Genomic DNA, 13,527 nt, shown 5'->3' with positions numbered 1-13,527 from the left:
CACAAATAACTTATATTCACGGCTCTCTTGGCTGAGAGCGTAGTGGTATCTTTCCCATTCGATAAAAGATCATTGACCTTTGGCAACACTGACGAATCTTAGATAATTGTTATGGCACGAACAAACTGGCGACGGCAATTGTTGCAGATACGTTAAGCTGTCAGTTTTGCAACTTAGGAAACACAGGATAAAACGCTCCCTTTAAAACATACCAGATAAGTTTTAAGATGCCACAGATTCACATATTCTGCGATAGATTGCATAATATTCTGTTTACCTTCTTCCAGGAAAGCGAAAGTAAAAATAAATCAATAACATAATACGCGGAGATGCAGTAAAATAATTTAATTTGCTTTGTTTAAAATTGAGATACATTTCTTTTTCGTGCAACAGCCTTAATTAATTTGAACTGTACAAAAATTCAGTGGCAGTGAGGTATAGTGCAATCACATGGCACCGAAAACAACTTGACTTGAAATATGAGCTGTCTCTGTTGTAAGTAAATGATAAGTAATACACCAAAGTTACAAATAAAAAATGATATATTTAAATATATACAATTTTTATAAAAATTACTGTCTATATATATATCTTTGAAAAGATATGGTAATTGACAAACATATATTACCTGCAGCAGAATATTTGGGCAAACTTTTCAAATAATATTGTTAAGACTTCGTTCACAAGTGACCGATTCCTTTCTGGTATTTTTATTTGATAATTTATAAAGATATGATAATTTGATAATTTATAAAGATATGATAATTTGATAATTTATAAAAATATGATAATTAAAAACATTTTCTACCTACGGTAAGTGGTAAGAAGAGTACTAAGGCTAAAATTTGAAAATAATATTGTTACTCCTGCATTCACAAGCGATTGAATCCGTTTTCTTTAACTAAAATGTGTTTTGTATTGCGTCTTTCTGACACTTTTATTTGATAATTTGCCAGCCATTGGTCGTTCATCCGTTGTTAATCCATTTAAAATTACAACAACTCTGATATTATCCGGAAACGTTTCCGAAGAAGCCCGAAATCGGTGATTTTTTAGTGCGAACTCGAATGTTCGAATGTTTTCCTTGTCGGCCATAATTTCGTCCAGTGTTTGTCAATAATCTTTGCATAGTTCTGTGAAAGAAACCAAAATCAGACGTTGTCAGTCGAAGGTTGTCGTAAAAGACGATTTCTCTCCCAGCGTGTATAAGGTAGGTGTTCTGTCTCGTAAAGGCCTGTCTGGGCCTATGTTAGCCTAACTGTCCATGTTATGCTTCGCATACCCTGTAACCTCGAAGCCCTGTAGTGTACGCTGTGCATGTTACCTATGCCTCTCTTACCCTGTAACCTCGTAATCATGTATACGTTAGCCTAATACGGCAGTGCATGTTATGCCTTACGTACCGTGTAACTTCGAAGCCCTGTATGCATTAGCCTAATTTGGCAGTACATGTTATGTTTTGCATGCCCTTTGTAGACTGTTTTAGGTATGCTCACGCTAATACTACCTAATTCGATTAGTTCATACGCCAAATCCCTTTGAAATTCTGTCTGGTTGTTAGACCAATTAATTCTTCATATGCCATTTAGCCTAATTGCCTTTTTGACTAAGCCAATGTTATTGATTGTGAAATTTTCTCGAAAAAAGATTCTGCACTACCCTACCTAGCTAGTATCTTATAAAACCTTGTAGTACCCATACCTAGGTTCATAAGATTGTGGGAATAGGTTTAGCTCATTGGAGGCCTCTAATGAAGCCTAAGTTTAAATATATAATGTAAGGTTAGTTAGGTTTTTGTTCTAAATTAGGGCATTTTCTGTTTCCAGTACTGAACTTCGACACTAGGGTAAATGACCAGGCCACAAACATTTGATCGCTGAATGTTCACAGTTTCACTTGATATTTAATTGGTGAAACAATAGCAAAATTAAACCTTTAAGCAAACCTTTCAAGAGATTGAAGTTTCATTGTCAAAATGAACTATAGGAAACTGCCATATGAACTAAAATAAGCATGTGAAGTCTTCGTAAAATAGCGAGGTGTTCAAGGCACTTTTGAATCCAATATGGTGTCCTATCAAATAACGATGCACCTTTCACTGCATTTGGACACTTCCTTCCCAGCGCTCATTTACTGATGTACTGAACACTAATTGTGTATAGGTATATGTAATGTTTTCAATATTACTTGGAATTCCCAGGGGTCATGTGGCTAAACTAAAATGCATTCTTACCTTGTAATCCGTGGTTTTATCCTTATTGACATCAGAACTGAAACTCCAAAGTGCTTATTTGATTGTAATTATACACATTTTGTTCTTAATTCATACAAAATACCATTTAAAGTACAAAATAGCACTTAAAATACGTGAGAATGGTTTTTTACAGTAGCGAAACTGTGGTGAGAACAATTTTCCAGCCTTATTGTACATCTGGCTCACATAAACATCTGAGAGCAGGTGATGGATCAGTGGTCTCATTCATATTTCTTTCCAAAATGTGAAGTAGTCTTGGTGTTATGAGAGCATTTTGATTATCAGAATTACACGAATAACTGGTAAACTTCTTAGACTTATACGTATTGTGTACATATGAATGTTACCACCTTCTGCAAAAGATTTGAGTATAACAATTTATCTAGCATTTGGTACAAGAGTCAAAATGTCATGATGTCAAAGGGCAGGACTTAAATGAATGTTCTACATCCAAAATTATAACTTAAAACACTATTATATACTATTACAAAACTTACACTGTGTATGTAATATATATGTATTACACTGTATTTGATATATATTTTAATAAATAAAATGAAGATCGAAAAACATGAAAAATACATTGTAATGTTCAAAGCAAAAACGTTGCCATTTGTTTGAAGAGTCAGGTTTTTTTCCAACAACAATGAATATATTTGAATGAATTATCATTTATGCAGTTTAATTAGGACATGGTAGCTTAAGTAATGACAGCAGCACCTTGAATTTCAAAAACTTAGAGAAATGTAGCTTTAGTTTGTATCTTGAAGTGTTGACGGTAATGCCTGGAATTTTAAAAACAGCGAAAATATGGATTTTCTAATAAATTTTTGGACAACCAGCTTTTCATAGTCCTTGCAGAGCTAAGGCTTGGTAACTTTCTGATTTCCTAGTTATTTGTAGTTCATTCAAGCCATGCGAATGGTGTCCCACAAATTTCATTAAAACACCATAGTTCAACATAGACACCATAGTTCAACATAGAGGGACTCCTACGAAAACACCCCGACAGTACCAAAAAGTTTACATACCTAGGTCCTCACAGGAGTTTTTTTTTTTCTTCTTCTTCTTTTTCATAAGAAACCTGACGTAAAATGCAGGATATATAACAAGCAGTCAAATTTTAAGGGAAGGTGTGTTTCTGAAATGTGGTGACCCTGTTCAGTGACAAATTCCTATTGCTGTTATTAGGAGCCAAGTTACAACTCTAGTTGGAAAAGCTAGAGGTACTTAAACAGAAGAGCTCTGCATGAAGGTATCAATTATTAATGAAGTTATTTATGGAAAAATATAGAAAAGGGCGTATATAATGCAGTAGAAATTAGATACGTACTATGAAAAACTTATTATGAAACTGTTTTTCCCTTTTGCTTTCCTCATTGCTTTACAGATCTTCTAGTTCTTCCTTAGGGGATGCAGACCTACACTTTCTTAGATAGAGTATCTCAGTGTATTGCACACTTTGCTTTACTTGAAACAAAAAACCAAATTCTATTGGGTAGGCCTAGTCACCTCTTGATGTTTATTGGCCAACATCATCCATTGTGCTCTCAGTTGGCAAGGCTCTTTCACTTTCTGACTCTGGATGTTGCAGGTACCCCATTGTGTTATGTTTGGAGTGTTGTTTCTGCAGGGTATAGTTTTGTGTGTGTGTGTGTGGCCCCATCTGCCTGATTTGCATTGTTGCTTGGGGAAGGAGAAGACTTGCAATAATTTCATCTGCATTTACTGTCAGGGGAAAGAATGTGCTAGAAATTTTACGTGCGAGGGGTGGTTTATGCCACAATAGGAGTCTATACGAAAAGTGGTGTAGGGAGCAGAGGGGGAGTCGTTCATTTAGGGAGTCGACCTTTAGTCCTTCTTTCTTTCCTCCCTTTATTTCCCCTTCTCCTTTTCTTCTTAAGTAGCATCTGGAATGATAGGAAATCCTCCACTGGGCTTCTACAAGGAGGCACTGATGGCAGAAATAGTAAAGGAAGTGCTTGTTATGTTGTAGGAAGCCCAGGGAGTTCAGCCTGGCATGCTACTGTTTTGACTCTGGAACCAACAATGACCTTTCTCAAACTTGCATCTGAACAGGAACTTGGTAAAGGCTTTTCTATGACTGATGTCTTGCCAGTTAAGTATCTGTGAGGAGTTGGTACTAGTCAGTTAAGTATCTGTGAGGAGTTGGTACTAGTTCATTTGACTCCATCTAGCCTATAGGATAATTTTCTTACAGACTTATTGATGAAGAGATTGGGGACATCCAAGCTTGACAGTATTTAGATTATATGTAAAATATCTTTTGGTAATCTTCCTCTTGGTTACTGCAGCTCAACTTTAGTTAGATGATTTGTCAACAATTCCTTCAGGTAACTCTTCCTGTGGTGACATCTACTACTGTGTCATACCATCTTGGCAAAGTTATGAATTGGGTTCATTTGCTTTTTTCATGGGGACTGTTCCACCCTAATTTTCTTTTTGGAGAAAACACAGAAAACTACTGGAACTTTATGCTGATGCAACTTCCTGTTGCTTCTGTCAGGTCTTGGTGCTTGTCATGTCTTTGCTTAGGCACTAGCCTGCTGGAAGGTTAATTTGGTACTTCCATATATGGTTTTCTTTCCTTTGAGGGGTTTCTACAGGTCTTTTTAATGGAAGAGAACCTGATTCCATTCAGTTATATCTAACCCTGTTCAAGCAGGACTTCGGTATAGGTTAAGGTTAAGAACTTTACTTACTGGCCTTCTTTCATTTTTCCACAAAAAATGTCCATAGGCTCCTAGTCTTTGATTTTGAGATCTGTGGCATTGCTCAAGCAGTTGTGTAGTCTTCCTTCTCCTTTCAGACAAGTTTGCATCTTGCCTTAAGTTCACAGTTGGCATAATTTGGCAGACACACTCATTGGGTGCCTGGTCTCTCTCCCTATTTTATGCCTTTTCTAAATGTAGACAACCCAACCCATGTTTGTGGTAGTTTAGTGGATGCAGATGAGCTACACACCTGAAAACCTGTCCAAAGACTCAGGTTTTATAAAGTGTTCTCTTTCCTCTTTTTGACAAGTGGCCCCCAGATTTAGAGTACTCTGATACTTGTGCACATGGTGTAGGGTGGTATCATCTGTGGGTGAATAGTGACATTGATTTTCCATTCTCTTATTGAGAGACAGGAGTTTACTGAGAACCTATTAGCCATTTACATCTGATGCTAGGCTGTATAGGAGGTTGTTTGAGTCAACCTTCCCCTGCTTATACACTTGACTGAGAAGCTGACTCTTCCTGGTAATGGACCATCCTGCTAGCCTCTCACTTTTTGGCACAGACTATTTGGCACATTTCAAAGGACCTTAACCACTTGTTCTGATTCTTTCAGAATAGCACCAGTCTTTTTCCCTAGGGCCAAACCTCTCACCTAAGGAGAGTCTTGTGTATGAAAGAGTAAGGTTTCTCTATAGAGTATATAAATGATTTTGAATTTGCTAATTTTGCCTTGCCAGGAGGTCACATACATAATGCACAAAATAGTGAAATTCAGTGACTACTTACTGTACATTCAGTTGGTTATGTGGTGTGCCACATAGAATGTTTCAGTGTGGACTTCTTTGATGATTTTTTTTTTTATTTCTTACTTTTAAATCTGTAGTTAAGTGCATTGGAAATTATATTTGTGTAAAGAATTTCAGGCAGTTATATACATATACCAACATTTTTTGCAAATTCTTTTGTCACCATAAAATTAAGGAAAATTCTGTAACTTTTTTTCAGTTTCTTGTGTTGATTTTTTCCAAATCACATAATTTACTGTTAACCATTGGCAAATAATTGTCCAGTGCATTCATGAACGACCTATTATACTGGTTTCTTTCTTTTTTAGTTTTGTAGAATTTTGTGCTTGTTTAGTCATGGTCACTTGACTCTGTATCTGCATTGTGCTGCATTATAACTACTATCCGACTTACAACCTACTCGACATACGACCACTCGTACTTACAACCTTACTTCAGACAGTTGACCATTGAGTTACTTGGCACTGCGCCATCTCATGAGAACTCTCATCACTCAGGCAGCATCAGTTTGAGTTACCCTGCCCTATCTGCAGCATCATTTGGTATTAACTGTACTGTAGACTGAATCGACTTCTGACATGCATGCAAGAACCTAACCCCATTGTAACTCAATGCCTGATTGTACGTAATATATATACTATTACATAAATGATTAAAATGTATTAGTAGAAGTACATTATGGTAAAAAGATTGAAATAATGATTGTACATTATATTACAGTACTAAGTAGGCACTTTTATATAGCAAAGGTTTGATAGTATACCCTACCCAGTATGTTGGCCACTTTCTAAGGTTCGACTTACATCCATTCTGACTTACAACCAGTGGGTCGGAACCAAACTTGGTTGTAAGTAGGATAGTACCTGTATTGTGGTTTTTAAAGATATGTATAAGACTTTAATAAGGATAACATTGCTCCATAGCATTTTTTAAATAAAAATTATGTCATTGCAGTCAGTGAAGTATCATCACTGCAGAAAGATTGTGCATTTAGGAGAGTTATTTAGGAAGAGGAGTTTTAAATGTCGAATGTCATTCATTTTTGCTGAATTGTATTTTTAACCCATTAAAGCATTCCCCTTACTCTTCCCTTTGAGACCAAAGGAAAAAGTCAGACAAAAAACAGGTACAGTGGTACCTCAACATACGAAAGGCTCAACTTACGAAAAACTCGACATACGAAAGCAAATACGAAGATTTTTTTGGCTCTACATACGAAAATAGTTCAAGTAACGAAAGGTTGTTGCTGTAAAGTCCCGAGATTCGCCTGGACCACCGAGAACAATTTTAAAACTCTCGCGCCGCCAACTGAGTAAACTCGCCACCCTCCCGCTCTCCCATTGGTTCCTGATGCTAGTCACCCCATAAGATCCTGCTCTCCTATTGGTCAGCATCTACCCCTTGTGCTCTATGTATTCTATTGGTATTAAAAAGGATGCTGTAAATTGAAAAACTTATTCATGCAATACATTTAATAAAAAAAAACTAGAATAGAAGTGGTTGGTTATTATACTGTTAGGTAGTTTCAGTAGTCGAAGAGAGATAATGAAAATTTATGGCTTACTGTGTGCTAGGAAAAAGTGATTGCTTGGCGATCGTTCGGTACTCGAAAGTGCTGGATGTAAACAGAAGTTTGGAAGCTTTTTTTTTTTTTTTTTTTGATTGTTTATTATAGTTAATGGTTACTTAATAATTATTTGAAATGAGTACATGCAATACATTTAATTAAAAAAATTGTGAATTAGATATCATAAAATATAAAATAAATCAGACTGCTATCATCAAAGCCAACAAATATGTATTTTCTAGAATTCTTCTTCTGTTTTAATATTACGTATATGTTTCATACAATGAACTTACCTGTCAGATATACTTAGCTAAGACTCCGTCGTCCCTAAGTATATATCTGCCAGGTAAGTATGTATGAAACTTTATTGTATTATAACAATATCATTTTCATTATAGCTGTCAGTAACTCGGTATCTCCATTAGGTAAAGATACAATAAAGAATAGAAATGAATGGTTATTATACTGTTTGGTAGTTTCATTAGTTGAAGAGAGATACTAATGAAAATTTATGGCTTACTGTGTGTTAGTTAAAGTGATTGCTTGGCGATCGTTCGGTACTCGTAAGAGCTGAATGTAAACAAACAATTGGAAGGTTTTTTGTTTTTTGTTTGTGTATTATAGTTAATGATTAATTAATAATTATTTGAAATAAGTACAATCTGATTATTTATACATTTTATTGGCATATTCTAAGCTTTTAGCTTCTTAGGTTTAGATGTCAGAATCATAGACTAGGCTACAGTAGCAACTGCTAACATAGGCTAGGCTTATTGCTAAGGGACATATGCTAAAGTACTAATATATGCAGTAAAAATGGGGTTGAACATTACATGCAGTTGAATATTACTCAAGTATGTACAGTATTCTGCCTTTTTGGAGTCATATTTCTTCCGTTGGATCGGTGTCGTAACTCTAGAACATGTGTTGTAGGCCTGGAAATATAATTTACTGGGGAGTTTTTGTAGGGCTTGTAATGGATTAGGCATTTTACATGTAAAATGCGGTTCAAGATACGAAAAACTCATGATACGAAGGGCGCCGCGGAACAGATTAATTTCGTATCTCGAGGTACCACTGTAGTATATAACTTAAAGTTTACTTTGATTTATGGCTCCCTAGGTCTGTTTAGAGTGAGGATGTCCAGTCAAAGTTGGGTAGGATTCAGAATTCCTTTATTGTGAGTATATTAAATTTCTCTTGCACAGGAATCCAAGTTTCTTACTGTAGTCCCATTTTATTGTTAGGCATGGGTCTTTATAAGGGGTTAATTTAGCAGTTGTGATGGAAATGAATGTCATAGTCATCAGAGTCATATAGAAAACTGAAAGAAAAACTATTCTACACATTATCTTCAGACTGACCCTACAGAATTTTAAGTCATATTTTGAGGACAGCATAGCCTAATTCAAAGTCCCACTCTTGCTAACAACAATAAAACAAACCCAATACAAAAGGTTATGGGAACACAAACAACATAACAAGTGGCTGCAGTAATTTTGTTTTATTTAGAATACTGTAAGGTACAGTATCAGGTTGTTGAAAGACCATTGGTGCATAGGATCGAGCAAATCTGCACATATTCAAAGCATTAAATTTTTGTATATACTTCCAAACTACAGTCGATCCCCCAGAAGTCTGGGGGGATAGGGAATAGCTAAAATCTGCAAATACTTGATACTCCTCTAAAGATGTTTATAACTGCCTATTTTGGAGTTCTAACACCAAAAACCCCTTCTAAAAACACTTTGGTACTCTTCTTACATATTTTAATAGTTTTATCATGAAATGTGTATTAAGGCACGAAAATAATTTGAAATTACAGTAAATAGTGAATATTTCTCTATGAAAAATTCCTTGAATAGATGAAGCCGTGAAACCAGAACTGCAAATAGGTGGGGTTCAACTGTAGTGTTACAAATTATATATGTATAATGCTTAAATTTACTTGAACACAAATTATATGTGGCATATTTTTCGCTTCCAAACTGTGTATTTGTAGATTCTCCTTAAAAGTTTACTCTAGTTTTATATAAGCACAGTACATTATAAAAGTAAAATGTTAAATGGTTAATATTGTAAGAAAATATGTTATAGTTTGTGCAATACAGAATAAGATACCAATAATTGCAGTAAATCAGTCAAGGCTCTCACAGTACAGTATAAGGCTTTACTGGGAAAAATTAGACCAGGTAAAATTGTCACTAATTTAATAATTAAAAGTAGATTTTATTACAGAGCTGTAACATGAACAAAATTTTATGATGCATATGTATAAAATTTATTGGAATGTAGTTTTTTTTTTCTTTTAACCAGAGCCTGTTGTAAGGGCCATTGGCAAATGTAGTACATGGTGCTTATCTGGAGTCTGTAGATAAAGCCAGATGCACACATATTCATATCACTGTAGCTCACGGGTGGCCCACATTATGAACATTGTCTGTATAAATTGTCCATGGTTGCCATACTAATTTTGTGTGAAATTTATGCATCATATTCCTCAAAAACTACGAAGTAAATATTCGTAAAAATTTGATTTTGTTTATATCATAATGTTAGCTTTATAAAATTATAGGTGAGTAAATTTTCTTACCAGCATTTTATGTCAGTAATTGTATCCGTTTTCATGGTAATATGCAGAGGTATGTGGCTATCAGTGATGTTTGATTATTTTCCATCTTTCTTATATTGTGCAGTAAGTTCTGTCTGGCTCAGTTTTCACAACCTGAACAGAGTTAGGCTAGCCAAGGCTTAGTGTACGTCAACAAATGCTTCTCAGGGCTAGTCTGAGCCAAGAAGATCAGTTACAGATGTTGCAAGGCCTAGGCTAACCTATATTTATATTGTAGGCTGATATTGCTTACAACTGCTTATAGCTTTGTTTCTTTTAATAGGGTAAGGCGTTATTTTTGGTAAATGAAGGAACAAACAAATATCCATGTTTTGCATGCTGTTTGCAAACAGGAGATGAGTAAAAAATAAAAGTTGGTTAATTTCAAGACATCAGTAAAAGGGTCAGTTGACATTGGCATTTACAGAACCAAATTGGCTTCTGTTTTGGAAAAACTCTTAACAACTAAAGTTCGGCAGAGTAACTATCTACATGAGAAGTTTTTACAGTGGAACAATAATAAATGTGCAATGTATCTACTGTTATAAACCCATGCTCTACTAGAGCTTTAGCTGTAGTACAGCGTTACTAATATGAAAATAAAGGCTGTGTGTTCTTATAATTTTTGGACAGGGAGTCTGTCCTTGTTGGTTTCTAGGTTTGGTCACTATTCTGATAGAGAATACTGTATTATATATGTGGCATGCATAATTTTAGGCTTTTCAGTATATTATTTTCCCAATTTCATGTAAGCAAGTTTCTCTTTGTTATTTCAAGAGTTTGTATTTGATGCTTCATTCATTAATGGTTGTGGTTGCTTTAGTAACTGTAGCAAGTACTTTGGCCTCAGCTACATTGCTGTCTGTCATTTCCATCAGTCTCTTCCCACCTAGCCATCCAGCTTTTGAAATTTTACTTTGTTCCGAAGTTTTTACTCTTCATCACGAAACTAATCCTTCCAAGAAGCCCTATAAGTCTTGAAAAGTGATTCAGTTCAGTAGTCTTGTTTTAAATCCTTATTGAAAGTACTGTAATAATACTGCTGTATGATCTGTATTTGTAAATGAAGTCCCGTCAGGTGTAGATCTTCATCTTTTTTTTTTTTACTAACTGTATGTCATTCCCTCTCATTGCATGTCCAAATCATTGCAATCTCTGACACCTCAAGTCTGCTTTCCAGCAGCAGAGCACCACATCTGCCGGCTACCGCCACTTTACTCTTGTCTTGAATCTTAATAATCCAGTCACACCTTTTTCCAAGTCTCCGTTTTCTCTATCGCTTGGGTTCACCCCCCCGTGGAGTAGTCCACAAATTTATGCATACTTCCCGAGGTGTTGCTTCCTCCACTATACGCAGAAGGATGTTCTATTTACCATATGTTTACTTATCTCTTTCCATTTCAGCTAGGTTGCAGCTGTTTCACTCTCTCTCTCTCTCTCTCTCTCTCTCTCTCTCTCTCTCTCTCTCTCTCTCTCTCTGTGATTCAGTTCAGTGTGTGTCTCAATGTAACAAACGCAAGACCTGCCTGTACACAACAGAATAGATCTCCACTTCCTTCCCTTTCCATGTTGTTTTGTTGTTTCATACCGTCTTAGGCATAGAAAGTCATACTTTATGTATATTTTGTAATCATTAGCATCTTTTAACATCGTATGTTAAATTTGGTAAACTGTATAGGCCTCACCTTTGGTGTTTTTCTTACATTGATTTTTGCTAGCCCTAGGTGTTAAGTGGGACCACCTTTTTTAGTTTTCTGTAAAAGAAAACTGTTGAGATGGCTTTGTCTGTCCGTCCGCACTTTTTCTGTCCGCCCTCGGATCTTAAAAACTACTGAGGCTATAGGGCTGCAAATTCGTATGTTGATTATCCCCCCTCCAATCATCAAACATACCAAATTATAGCAATCTAGTCTCAGTAGTTTTTATTTTATTTAAAGTTAAAGTTAGCCATGAGCATGCGTCTGGCACCACTATAGGTGCTAACAACACAGGCCACCACCGGGCTGTGGCTGAGTTTTATATAGCGTTATACGCTGTACAGAAAAATCGATTGAGGCGAAGAAACTTCGGCGCATTTTCTGCTTGTTGAACGTGTAGCTTCTTCCATTACTTTGTAAACAGGAAAGGGCTGAGGACTGATCCTTGATAGATAACAGCATTACTTAAAATTTGTTATACCTGCTACTGATGTCAGTCGCGATCTTGTGTCATGACAAGAGTCACATCCCCGACATCATAATCGTTCTGGTACCCTCTCTCTTCCTATGTAATACCCGTCCTCATTGTTTATCTCAGTACTGTATCAGTGCCCGTCAAGATTCATATGTGGTATATAGCTGCAACCCCTTTCGTTCCTTTTACTGTACCTCCGTTCATTTTCTCTTTCTTTTATCTTACCTTCCACTCCACCCTCTACTAACCATTGATTCATAGTGTAACAGCGAGGTTTTCTTCCTGTTACACCTTTCAAAGCTGTTACTGTCAATTTCCGTTTCAGCGCTGAATGACCTCGTAGGTCCTAGTGCTTGGCCAAATTCTGTATTCAACCATATGTGGTATAATCTCGTCTTCGTTGCTTGGCAGTTTGCTTTATAATAACCACTACATGACATTGACTTGGAGCAGTAAGCCAAGCTGAATGTTATGTATTTTAACTATTTTTTTTTCTGCCTTTCCTACAGCTTTGTTTGTAAAAAGGACTGTAGCCTCTTAACCACACTCAGCAGTGACTTACTCCTCCTTGATTATGAAACGCGTCCTTATACATAGCAGGCCATGTGATGATGATCATGGCCGCTTGAAATCACGTCTGCAAGGGAAGTTTTTGCGTTGCTATACTGTAATATAAATATATGAGCTGGAACAAAATAGATTTTGCGGACGACAGGGGTAGTAATTGCCTTCGCGTGCAGTGTGGTTTTGGGTCGTCTTTTTACTCAGACAATTAGGTACGCGTACTATATTTATGGATGACATTCAGGCTATATTTAAAATTCCTCCAAGGTATTGCAGATTAGCTGGTACGGTGAGAAATTGTGTATTCTGATTTTGAAAGGATTCTTTGGTCTTTTAAGTGAAGAAGACTTGATTTCACAATTTTTGTGGTCCGACAAAAATTATTAACAGATTCCCTCTAGATTTTGTTTTGTTTTGTTTTTATTAAATCTTCCTTACGTGAAGAAAATATTATTATTCTTCTCGCTATGAAAATTAAAAGTGAAAGAAAGGCACTTCAGTGTTTTTGTAGTAAATTAGAAAATTTAAACGTGTCTTGTTGGATAGTGCAGGTGTGATATCTTGTAGTTTTTGCACTGTTGTGCATGCGGAATTTTATTTTAGATATATATATTTTATTACGATGAGTGTGTCAGTGTAATTAGTATACAAAGCTATGAAAAACACCTTAAGAAATTACCGTGTAAATATATTTTCAAGTGCAATGTTTTTAGTGTTTCATTCATACAACATTATAAATATATTTTCAAACGTAAAGTTTTAGTGTGTGTTCATTCTTGTAAAGCTTTATGCCGCGGAGTATTGGTTGCGGT

General features: G+C 35.9%; 1 protein-coding gene across 1 annotated transcript in view; it reads left to right on the top strand.

Moving 5' to 3' along the window:
• Positions 1-902: 902 nt before the first annotated feature.
• Positions 903-13,527, top strand: part of LOC135207012 (retinoic acid receptor RXR-like) — a 534,958-nt gene continuing 522,333 nt past the window's right edge. The window contains exon 1 of the mRNA XM_064238697.1: positions 903-1,210. The gene's annotated coding sequence lies outside the window, so the exon portion shown is untranslated. The remainder of the gene's footprint in view (positions 1,211-13,527) is intronic.

This window comes from Macrobrachium nipponense, chromosome 11 (genome assembly GCF_015104395.2).
Source record: "Macrobrachium nipponense isolate FS-2020 chromosome 11, ASM1510439v2, whole genome shotgun sequence".
NCBI lineage: Eukaryota > Metazoa > Arthropoda > Malacostraca > Decapoda > Palaemonidae > Macrobrachium > Macrobrachium nipponense.
Note: the sequence above shows the minus strand (reverse complement) of the source record. Positions and strands in the feature narration are given on the sequence as shown.